Source organism: Thermobia domestica, chromosome 5, assembly GCF_964235325.1.
Source record: "Thermobia domestica chromosome 5, izTheDome1.hap1.1, whole genome shotgun sequence".
Classification (NCBI taxonomy): Eukaryota; Metazoa; Arthropoda; class Insecta; order Zygentoma; family Lepismatidae; genus Thermobia; species Thermobia domestica.
In genome coordinates this window covers 137,730,942-137,744,367 of record NC_137458.1, presented here as the reverse complement: position 1 = coordinate 137,744,367, position 13,426 = coordinate 137,730,942, and positions in this window count along the sequence as shown.

Sequence of the window (13,426 nt, the reverse complement as noted above, 5' to 3'; positions counted from 1 at the left end):
ATTTTGGGATTTCTACGTTCACACAGGGCCGTTCCAGAGGGGCCCAAAATATGAAAATAAAATCCCCGAAATTTTCCCTTTGACATCACTTTTCCCTCTCATGGTATATGGTATGGGCATGCAAGTGGTACCATTTGAAAGCCTGCTCCATTCTATAGAGAATAATTTATGAGCCATGATCCTATGTTAAGGAAGTCTAAAAATTACCCCCAAAACCCAGGTTCCCGAAAGGGCTGGATACTCCTTATGACTAACTTCAGACCAGGTCCGTGAATTCATACTGAGTGTCCTGAAACGCTTCTCCGTCAGTATATTTTTAAACATTTACTGAATTTTTTCTTGACTACTCTATTGGTCGGATTATGAGTAAACTTTTCTTTGATGTAGTACAATATAGTAGACCAGATCTTCCGACTGTCTGAAGTTCGTAACGGATCACTAATGAAAACGAAACGTTAAATACAAAGCAATTAACCAATCATTATTTATTTATTCGTGCGTAATACAGGTATTGTTTTCTCTCTCAAAACAACATTTATTATGAACAGTTAATCATTAAGTTAATAATTTTAGGAATTTATTATCATCACCCTACAGTATATATAAATCCGAATACTTAATTGTGCTTCATATAAATCTACACTGTTAGTTTACCATACTTCAGGCAACCATGGGGAAGAACTCAGCATGTTAAGAATTTTAAAGTTGTGCGTTTTAAAGGGAAGAGGATTACATAATTATATCTCAGAAGTCCATTTAATTAGACAACACTAATGACTGTACTACACTCAATACTGCATAACGTTCGGTGAAGAACGGTAATATTGCTAGTTGGCATAGACGTTGATAATATATTTTAGCTAGTTAACTTTTAGTATTTACAATTGGCTTGCTTAGTAGTAGAAACAGTAATCATCTTATCAAGTTGTTACAACATAAAAGCATAATGCATTTGATTTACGGAGTGCTGAGCTTAAATTTAAAATATCAGGGATAAACGTAGTCTCAGAGCAAGAAGCACAGTAAATATGGTTCATTTTGTTATTATTTAAAGACATGTAGAAAAATAGCAATACATTCAGATTTCAATGTTCAGTTTGTTAGTTCATATGATGCAGGATTTGAATGTATTCTAATCAAACTTATAAACAAATCATTAGATGTGTATATTTGTGCTTTGTATATAGGGCCAGAATCGAAAATAAGCACTTACGAAAACTTCTGTCAATTCATTGAAAGTAATTGCCCAGTGGGTAGCTCTATTCTCTGTATTGGGGACTTCAACCTCCCGGAAATTAGCAATTCTATGTTTGACTTCACTCATTCCTCAACTAAATGTGAAAGCCTCCTCAATTTCCTGTCACTCTATAATTTAACTATGTATAATAATATACAAAATACCAATAACCGTACACTGGATCTAGTACTCTCGAATGCATGCGAAATTGAAGTAAACCGGGAAAATTCACCATTGGTACCTATAGACAATCACCATCCCCCCTTAATTATAGCGCTTTCAGTTAAACGTTTTCCAAAACAAAAAGTAAACAACAGATCATCTGGTTTTAATTTCAGAAAAGCCGATTATCATAAATTGTATTTAGAACTTTCAAAAGTTAATTTTAATTGCCTTTCATATTTAAATGACGTAAATAAAGCTGTAGAAACTTTTTATCAATTAATTGACGACGTATTTAAACAATGCATTCCAACTAAAAAGAATCCCAGTAATAAAATCTTTCCTGTCTGGTTTAACTCAGAAATAATTAGAAAAATCAAACAAAAATCGTACTATCAGAAAAAGTGGAAGAACACAATAGACAATAATACATATTACCATGATAAATTCTGTAGTTTAAGGACGGAGATAAAGACAAAAATTGCGAAAGCATACAAAGAATTCGTAGCTAACTCCGAAAATCGCATAGCAGATGATCCAACAAACTTTTGGAATTTTATCAAAAATAAAACAAGGCATTTGACTAATGGCCCCCTTATGTATAATGGTGAAAGTCTACAGTGTAACAGGGATATTGCGGAGGCTTTTGCACATTATTTTAAGTCTGTTTACAATCATGAACCTGTGAGTTGTAACACTGATGCTCTAATGTCACACGAACCTAGAAGTATATCACTCGATATTTTCCAAATCACTGAAATGACAATATCAGAAATAGAACATGTTATTAAAAGGTTGAAATCTAGAACAGCGTGTGGCCCTGATGTTATCACACCCTACGTAATAAAGGGATACATATTGATATCATAAAACATCCTATACATATACTATTAAACATGTCCGTAAAATATAATGTTTTTCCAGACCGATGGAATGAAAGCTTGATAATGTCCTATTCCAAAAACTAGCAATGCTAAAAATATAGAAAGCTTTAGACCAATTGCAATTCTATACCCATTTGCAAAAAAAAAAAAAAAAAAAAAAAAATATGAATATATAATACACAATCGCTTACTTAATCATGTTAGATCCAGTATCTCTGTATACCAACACGGATTTCTCAAGAATAGATCCACTTCAACTAATTTGACAATTATAACAAACTTTATAGCTTCAGAACTAGACAAAGGAGGGCAGGTGGATGTATTCTATACAGACTTTCAGAAAGCGTTCGATTTAGTTAACCACGACATTTTGCTTGAAAAACTAGCTCTTATGAATCTTTCTAAGCAAGCATTAGTACTTTTCACATGATACTTACGTGATCGTAAACAATCTGTAGCTTACAAAGGTCATATCTCCAACAATTTTAATGCTACATCGGGAGTACCGCAAGGATCAAACCTTGGAACTTTATTATTCCTCATCACTATCAATGACATAACTAAGCACATCAAGAAATCGCATACTTTACTCTTTGCAGATGACTTAAAATTATATACTCAAATTAAATCACTTGAAGACTGTAAAAACCTCCAGGAAGACTTGGAAAATGTAAAACACTGGTGCCACGTGAATAATTTTAGCCTAAACATAACTAAATGTAAAGCTATTACATTTACTAGAAAAGGAAAATACATAAATTATGATTATACCATTGACGGTATAAATCTTTGTAGGCCGGAAACTGTTAAAGACCTTGGTGTTACCTTCAACCCAAAACTGACTTTCGCAAATCACATTGAAACTATTGCAAACAATGCTTATAAGAGACTTGGATTTGTTTGTCGTGTAAGTAGACTTCCGTAGCCACATGACAATTTTGAAACTATATTATTCGCATATCAGATCCCAACTGGAATACGCTTCTGTTATTTGGACTCCTCATAATGGAAAATATATCCAAATGATTGAAATAGTGCAGTGTAAATTTTTTGAGATTACTAATTTATAAAAAAAACTGGAATGTACCCAGCATACATATCATACCCAGAACTAACAAACAATTTCAATATAGCAACGTAGGTATGTTAATGGTTTAGTTTTTCTACATAAAATAATAAATAATAAAATTGATTGCATAGAACTAAATTCTAATATATTTCTGCATGTTCCGACGTCTAGGACGAGGTTAAGCAATAGTAGTACCATGTACTGTAAGAAAGCACGCACTAACATCCTGTATAAATCCCCTTTATGGAGAATGAGCTCTCACTACAATAATATTGAAGAAAAGTGTGAAATGATAGACATATTCAATATGTCTGAAAAAAATGTTTAGGAACACAATTTGTAGTATGATGAGCTGAGTTAATTAATGAAACAATAAAAATTTCTGTATGTTTTTCTTCTGTAAAAATAATGATATTTTACCATATATGTAAACAAACACTGTAAATGGGCAGGACGCCTGTTGTGTTGTTGTTACAATAAATAAATAAATAAATAAATAGTTCCTTGAATCGTTCTTCCATCACGTAGTACATCTGTTGTTCACTACTTATTACATCATGTCCCTGAAACAATTCAGTTGTTGGCATGCCTGGTAAATAAAGCCATATGTAACTAACTGAGGAAGTTCAGGGTGTGCGATTAATTGCTACACAGCAAAATCTTACGCGCTTCCAAGTAAGAATGAATAAATAAGTGGGTGGGACCAGGTAAAGTTTACAGCGTCGGGGCAATAGAAATACATTCGCGTATTATAGGCAGTGAGTATACGCTATTAGTTTAATTCTCATTTCCAGAGTTGCTCCTCAAATAGCTAGATTATATTACATTGAGATAATGTTTAATGCTTTGTTACATTTATGAGAGTGGCAAACTATTTTGATACATTTTATTGGTGCGATTGAAATGTCACGATTTGATTTAGAAAAAATCTTTGTAACATAACCAATGGATGGACGGAGATCAGGTGTCCTACGTCACAATATCAGTAAGAGTCATCAAAACAGATTAGCAGGACCAACCAATCAAGAGGTAGTTCCGTATTAAAATGGAAAATGCATCATGGGCAACACAGAATTGAGAGTTGTTATCATTGGCAAATTTAAACTTGTATATCGTGTACATCTAGTCTCACAAGGTACATTCGCTAAATGTCCCCTCGGGATTCGTGCAAAATTGATCCGAATGCAAAGATCTCAGGTGCCTAATGTCCATTGTACTAGCTTTAGCGTCCCATACTGGCAATTTGCATATTTATTGTCCTTCATATATCCGAAATTCAATCATAAACTACTATAACACTCGGATACAAAATTATTTTCAGTTTCTTTAAATGGAACTGAACATGAATGCAACATATGCAGAAGAAACTGAATAGAGTATTGCTTCTCTGACACATGTTACCCACCCGGCCACCATCTCGGATCCGCCATATTGGATGCAACTTTGGGTTTTCCAAATGGGAATAGATGCAAATGATACATGAAATTCATGTACTATTTTCTCGTAAATTCATAGGTGACTTTTACCGTAGCTTGTACCATCTGGAAGGTATTGTATGATAATCCCTCCGGGGAATTTGCGAATAGGAATTGCAGAGTAATATCAGTGACACGTTTTTGATGTTGACAAATGAAAACAATTTCTAACTGCAAAAATATTGCATAAACAAACTCTTTACAACATTGGTGTCATAATCTCATTGCATTTCTGTGAGAGATTGTTAGTACTTCCATGTCATACTGTAACAAGGAAGTATTGTATTACGGTCGAAATGCCTAATGTGAATCCAGGTACGACCAGATTTGGGTGAAGACCTACCATTTCCGTATTGCCGTCTGTATGTATGTAGATGTATGTATGTACGTTCAGACAATTTCATTAACGATAAAGCACGTAAAATATTACATATACACACGGGGCCCTGCACAACTTTCTACTTCGTTCAATATTCGTGAAGTGCCTGGCATTGAACATGCAATACTTTCCAAACGGCAGAATTTGCGATACAACTCACTACACCAATGAATTTCCGAGAAAATTGTACATGAATTTGATGAATCATTTGCATTTATTCCCATTTGGAAAGCTCAAAGTTGAATCCAATGTGGCAGATCCAAGATAGCGGCCGGGGTGGGTAACATGTGCCTTCATTCAATTTGTTCAGCATATGTCCACATTCATGTCCAGTTACATTTAAAGAAACAGAAACCAATTTTGTGTCCAAGCGTTATAGTAATGAATGATTGAATTCCAGATATATGAAATCCCATAAATATGCAAATTACCGATATCCCCCCCACCAAAAAAATAGTACAATTTACATTGGGCTGCAGAGAACTTTGCATTTGAATCAATTTTCACGAATGCGAAGGGGACACTTCGCGAAGGTACCTTGTCAAAGGACATTTACAGTGCCAGCAGTGGTGAATGAACGCATCATACGCACAAGGAAATTTGTGCATTAGAAACTTTAAGGTTTTAACAAACTCATTGGAAGTGGTGTGATTGTTGAGCTGGAAATATCAGTATAGAAGAAATAGACGTTTAATGACAATGCTAATAAGAAACCTGTCTCCTGGAAACTTTTAAGATATAACTGACGCGTTCTAACTGGAGTGATTGTTTCTCCGGAAAGATTTGTAGAAAAAAGATTACTTTTTATTATAGTATGCCTACTACAATAACTACGACAGTCTTGTTTTCTTGTACAGGGATCTACACTACGCTTATTTTTTTAAAGTAATATCGAACAATTTTCACGTTCCAGCATAGGATCTATCAGGAGCACTCTTCATCTACGTAATTTATTTAACATAACTTTTGTATATTCTATCCAGTTAACTGTGTAAGTACATGAATTCTTTGAAGTCAGTAACATATTAAGTGCAGTTCATGATGAAATACCATGGTAGAAGTACTGTATATTTAGAAGTAAATGGAGATTTTTTTTTTTAAAAAAAAAAAGAGTATAAACAAAATCACCAACCTTTGTATTTGAACGGTGGTCACATTCTTTACCAAAGATCTCAAGGAATGTCGGTGTTAGTTTTTTTCTTCTTTTTTTTGTGCAAACATAGAAAGATGAAAGCATACTCATGTCTTCGGTGTGAGTATTAATGGTAGAAAAAAGGTTTGCAAAGAACGTACCGGGCACAATGGAATGCAAAATAGTCACTAGTGTGGGGGGGAAGTGGCCAAAAAAGAAAATAGTGGTAGTGATGGAGGTACACGCTGAATGAGACAAAGGAAAGAAAGGAACGGACAAGTTAAGAGCATGAAATAATGAAAACAAGTACTGCAACTAGAACAACGAGGAAAAACGTCGATAACTGGGAAAAGACTGGAAGCGGTATTTTCTGAACAAACTTTTCTCATTATGTTTTCTCTTCTCTCTCTCTCTCTTTCTCTCTCTCTCTCTTTCTCTCTCTCTCTCTCTTTCTCTCTCTCTCTTTCTCTCTCTCTCTCTCACACACACACATACATACATACAAAGTGATAGAGAGAATGCGAAGCAAAGAAAGTATTAAGAAGAAAATGAGAGAGAGAGAGAGAATAGATGAATAATTAAATTAATAAACTAAAAAAACTTTAACGTGTGCTTACTGTGAGTAGCAAAGAAAGAAAAATAAAGTATTTTTATTTTGTTTTTGACACCTTTGATGAAGTGCGAAAGAAAATCCCCGGACCTGGATGGAAAATAGTTTAAGCAACATCTACATCTCCAGGTCTCCAAAATAAATAGCAAAAAAGAAAAAAAAATAAAAATAAATATTGCCCCGCGTAGCGTAGTCACTAATGTTCTCGCCTTTGGTGCAAGCTGTCCCCAGTCTGATTTCCAGTGAGAACACTCGGTCGAAAAATGTAACAGCCTTATCAAACTAGCCATCATGTGTGAGATTTGCTTGGATTTTCCGTATTAACACCAGGCGAATACCGGGATGGTACCTAACATGATGATCCTAGCAGCATCCTTCCTTTCACATTTTTTTTTCTTTCTCGATTCCCCGGACAGTGGGCTTGCATAGGGATGTTATCACTCACACGTGACGTTCTAACATGGTCATAGCTCTTTCGGAAAGCTTAGATGTCTTATTTCTAATCCTTATCCTAAAATAAGTATTACCTTCTAGTACAAATATCCAATACAGCATACAAGTTGAGAGTTTCTATGTACTATCTGCCAAATATAAGCTCTTTAAAGTTATTTTCAGACGAGAATCGACAAGTTTAATACTGTGTTTCTTATTTTAAAATTATTATTGGTAAGAACACTATTGAATACAGGTTCACGTACGGTTTTCAATGGAATGTTAACAAAAATCAGCAGATATCATTAATTCTAGTGGATTCATCCTCAGAGATAAGAGTCAATTTTACAAATTAATAACCTTTTGGAATAGAGGCCTATGGATCCATATTTAAAAAAAAGACAGTGAAAATGAACATATGTTATGTGTAGAATATTTTCTTCATATTTTGGTTTCATGTCAGTCCGTAGCAATAGTTTTGTTATTGACATGTAGCCCGATATTCGTAAGAAGTGAAGTGTAGAGATTAATGTTTCCAAGTATACTGGTTAGAAAGCAACCTGAAATGAAGTACAGCAGAAAGAAAAAAGAAGGAAATATGCTGCAAATATATTTGACTTTCTTATGTATGCGGAGGAAAAAATTAAAAAGAAAAGTTTTGTTCTGGTTGGTCCGAGTCCGTGTTGTCCTGGAAAATCACATATTTATCTCCTGTCCGAGGATATTCCGTTGGTAAATCCAGATAAAATTTCGACTCATGTATGCAAAATTGAGAGAAATGGAGATAATCTCAACTTGCTAAACCGTACATCATAACAATGGTACAGTGTCTAATATATTATTCATAATTCGAGGTTACGATGGGCTGGACCCTACTAAAAAGATTTTCAAAATATAACACAGGATTACAAAGGGCACTGTATTCAAGATCCAGTTATACAAACAAAGGAAATACGAAGCAAGTGGCTGTACTTTGCTAATAAATGTACTTTCTACATATCCATCATCTCGTCAGTAAACATAAATACAATACCCAACAACTTAATGATATTGCACTTCAAAGACTAAATTACACTCCTGTGAAATCTGATCAAGAAAACGATGTACGTTACTAGTTTAAATACATAGATGGAGAGGCTTGTTGTTAGACATAATGTTTAATGAAAATAAAGGGCATACTAATGATGCTATTATACAGCATGAGAATGGTTTTAACATTCACATATGTGTAGTGATTAATTATTACTGTTACAATATCAAACAATATTCAATATATTTCTCCCTTCTAATATTTTCATTATCAATTTCTGAATGAAAGGCCCATAAAAATGTTTAATATTCTTGTTACAATTTTCAAATGGCAGAATGTCCAAGTATATTTTTATGACAATATTTATTAGAAAATTCCATGAAATTACAACACTAAGTTACATGAATTTGAAATTATGTTTGCAATGATCAATCTAATATAGAAATATTAAGTGGTCCTTTGTCGCTTGAGGCAAATGAGGAAATTTTATGTACTCTTTAAGTGGTAAACTAGCTGGAGGGTATGTTTGAGTTTTCTTGTGTCGATTAGGGAAGAATTATGACATTTTGCTATTAAGTTAAGTTGCACATGAGGGTATTACTATTAGCTTTTAGAATGTTTTAGTGAGATTTATTTGAATGGGGGGAGCTAAAGTTGTTGATGAGAAGTAATTTTGAAAGAGACACTAGTTTTTAGAAGATGCATATAAAGTGACCTCTGGAACTCTTGGTTATAAAGGTAGTAACTGTCTATTTTGAGGTAGTTTGGTATGTTTGGTATGTTTACATAGGTAAATAATATATAAAGAAGTATACCAGGTGTCTGCTAAATCATATTTTTATTTGAAGGTATTGTATATCCATATACTGTTTTAAAATGACATGTTACAATGATGTGTGTATTCATGTACTGTTTTAAAATGATATCCCCTTTTAGTGCGCATGTGTTCCTATAGAATGTCTATTTTTTTACAATAGCGAAATATCACATTTTATATCAAGTAGCTTGCGTTTAGTTTCACCATTTTGGTTTATGGCTTCTTTTTCCAGAAGGGTCTTCAGTTGATTATTAGAAAATGTTTGATTTTCTAAAATATTTTTGTACAAACCGTTTGATATTAATTTATTTTAACATCGTTACTACATCGTAAGCTGTTAAGTTGCTGTATTTTAATTAGTTTATATTTTTATTATATTAGGCAAATACTATATTTCTAATTCGTTGTTTACAAGGTGGATGGAAGTTCCTTCACAATTTTGTAAAAATGTTCGAAAACTATTTTTTCCTCAATCTTAAGTAATTGAATATATGATTATTTATTTATTTAATAATAAAGTTAAATGAAAGTTCTGAACTTATTAAAAAAGTGGAAACAACTACTAAATATACAATTTAGCTTGTGATTTAACACATGAACGAAACAAAACATGTTTTAAAATATGCCATCACACCAATTGCATTGAGGAAGTCAGGTAAAATTGTGAAAACAAATTCAACCAGAATATGGAGATATGAGGAGCTACAAATTCCTGAAAGTTTGAAGTAAGAGCGTTAAAAATTTGCTCCACTGAGAGCCAAATTGGTTAAATATCATCATTTGAGAATCAAAGATCGACCATTTTCAGTTTAAAAAAAAATCAAAGGAACTGGAAACAAGCTGTATCTACATGTTCAACTTTTTTATAATAGTACACAAAAACACGGTGAAAATAGGAAGAAGAAGGTTAACCATTGAAAGTATTAGATGCATCCAACGTTAAAAAGCAGGTACCCTAGCTTGAGAACTCGAAAAGGTGTGTGATTGATTTTAGAGCATTCAGTTGTGAAATACGTAATCAGTACCCGTTGTCGTTACCTCTAACCCGCATTATGATTTTATGTAAATATACAAAAAAAAAAAAAAAAAAAAAAACCTGTGAATACTTCGGGTATTAATACATGCAAGACAAATATTTTATAAAGGTAACAAAAAAATTTCTGACTCTTTCTAACCTACCAAATTCGAACATGGATATGTCAGCTAAGACGTGCTTCAAGATCAAAAATAGTAACCATCGGCATTGACGTTCTTCTGCCAATGTTCTGGAATTCCATCGATTCCATCCCTGTAGAACTTGGTGGGCCTTGAAGCGAAGAAGCTATCAAGTACATTTGGCACCTCTACTAGGGATTTGAACTGGCGTCTTCTTAGGTGATTGTCCAACTAATGGAACAGGTGATAATCGAACGGTGCAATGTCCGGGGAGTATGGCAGATGCAATAGTGTTTCCCATCCAAGGCGTAGAATGGTATCACCGGTTATCAAAACCAGGTGTGGATTAGCGTTGTCCTCTAACAGGAGGACCCCTTTGCGATCAGAAGTTCAGAAGTGCTGGCTCCAGAGTTTTTTTTTTTTTTTTTTTTTAACACAGCTCAACTGCTGACAGTACACAGTTGCATTGAGGCTCTGACCAGCTGGTAGCAGTTCCCGATTCACGATGCCGCGAGGAGTTCTCAAAACAGGAGGACCTTCTTCTGGTACAGTGCTGGTTTCGACTGTTTTGGAACCGGTTCATGGGATGATAATCAACGATGACGGCGTCTGAGCCTTCGTACAGGATCCACTTCTCATCACATCTCAACATAATGTCCACAAATGGCTTCTTCCTCAGAGGAGACAGCAAAGAAACACAGATGCCTGATTTCTGGCCCGAAACCTAATCATGTGGGACCCATTGACCCACCTTGTAGTGCTTCGAAGTTGATGGAGGTGCTGAAAATGGTTTCTGCACTCACACTGAATTGTAGTATCAGTTTCTTACATGTCTGGCTACTATTCACCTCAATTGCTGTCTGAATATCTTTAGTTTGTACATGTGTTGGTATTTCTGCATGTGGTGCATCTCCGAGTGTTTCGTCACCGTCGTTAAACTTGTTAAACTACCGTTGCATTCTTCATGTAGTCATGACATCATCACAAAAGGCCTGGCTTATATCCCGGCCCGCTGCAGTGGGCTTTGACCCCAGTTTGAACTCATACAACATACACGCACTTATGACGCTCTGTGGAGGAGGATGGATCGGGAAAATCAAAAGTTGTCCAATTAAATAGCACTAGATGTCAAAAGTTGTCTATTGATTAGTATAACATTCGTAGATTTTTTCATAACGAGTTCTCGAATATGCTTTCTATCATCGGCAAGCATAGATACCAGTAAATTCTCTGGATGCGCGAAGAAACCATTGGGTGAATTGTTCTATCTACAATGATTTTCAGTTCATTGCTTAAGTACTGTGAAAATACTATAATACGATATAAGTTCACAGAAACATCCTTGATAGTAGGTTACATTTAATGTAAAATCACATCCGAGCATACACTTTCATGATGATTGCAAGAAGCTCCTTCAAGTTCGAAGATTGGTCAGTAGTGCTTATGTACACTCTAAACACTACGTTAGTAGTAGTGATCCTTCTTCCATGGGATAATTTTCCAGGACTTCTTGATGCAAGATTTGGTGAACACTCACCATCAGAGATTGCTTTGCAAATATCCCACATATATCTTTGGCCTGTGCTACGGTTTCTGACGTCTTTTACTTCCATGGCCGGGAAAGTTCCTTCATTCGCTTGAAAATTAACGATTGGTAAATCCTCATAATTGGCTAAACTTTTTCCTATAGTTCTGAGAGTTCTTGAGGACCCACTGTTGCGCCATCTAATTGTTGTAGAATATGCCTTAGAATATACCATAAAAACTGCCAAATTCCAGGCCCTTGCGGTTAATGAAGATACAAATTATTTGAAAATTTTGAATGGTGTATTCAATCTAGTAATTATGCAACTTTTGTCACCTAGTTCAATTTCGTTGGGCAATTTTTTTTAAAGAAAATCAATAGATTTTAAAAAGTCCAAATTTTCATAAAAATTGCAAAATTTTAAGGCTATTGCGGGGAATGAATATGGAGTACAAAAATTATGAAAAAAATCACGTATATTACACTAGTGAAAACAAAACTTTTGACACCTAGTTCGATGTCATTGGGCAGCTTTAAAAAAAATCAATATTTTCAAAAAAATCAAATATTCATCAAAATTGCAAAATTTTGAGGACCTTGCGGAGAATGAAGATGAAGTACAAAATATTGAAAAAAAATCACGAATGTTGTACTAGTCAATACAAAACTTTTGACACCTAGTGCTATTTAATTGGACAACTTTTGATATTTTCGATCCACCCTACTGTGGATGTCCCATGCTCACTCTGTTCTTACGCAAGTTCACGGTGTAACTGAAATGTCACAACCGGGTAGTATGTTGAATATGTTCACATTAACAATGGATCTTCATCTGATCTCCATTCGTGTGTTAGAACTAATGGAATAGAGACCCCCCACAAAAGGGCGACTAAACTTTCTTGGTTACCTTTATACAATTCAGAAATTCATAGACCCTATTAGAACTTCTAAATGTTATAACTCTTCAGTTGCTGAGTTGTAATAAGAATATGTAGATATGTTTCGTGACTAATTTTATTTTTATAATAATATCATCTGCTTCACCAACTTTTATCTCAACTAAATTAATAAGGCTGTAAAGTAAAATTTATTTCAACCATCTCTTTTGATTTTGTAACCACTATAAGTACAACTGTTCTTATCATCATCATACCAGCGATATGATTTTAGAATATTTTAAACATATCTAAACAATTGAGTATAACTTTCATAATAGCCCTTACATTTACAGAACTTATTACTTAACCTTTAAGGAACCATATATTTGCAAAATAATTGTAATTATAATTCGACATTGCTTGTTTATTTTTCAAATCTGAGGTAGTGCAATAAAATGACAAAGTGCACCTAATGGAAATTTTAACTAATAACAGAATGGGGAATTGTAAGAGTACGTACTGTATTTAAAGAAGAATTTTGTATTATGGCCAATCCGGAAACAAATACAATCAGTAGAAACACAAACTTAAGAAGCTAACGAAGGAAATTTTTAAATGAACCGAACAACTTTATGCCTCGT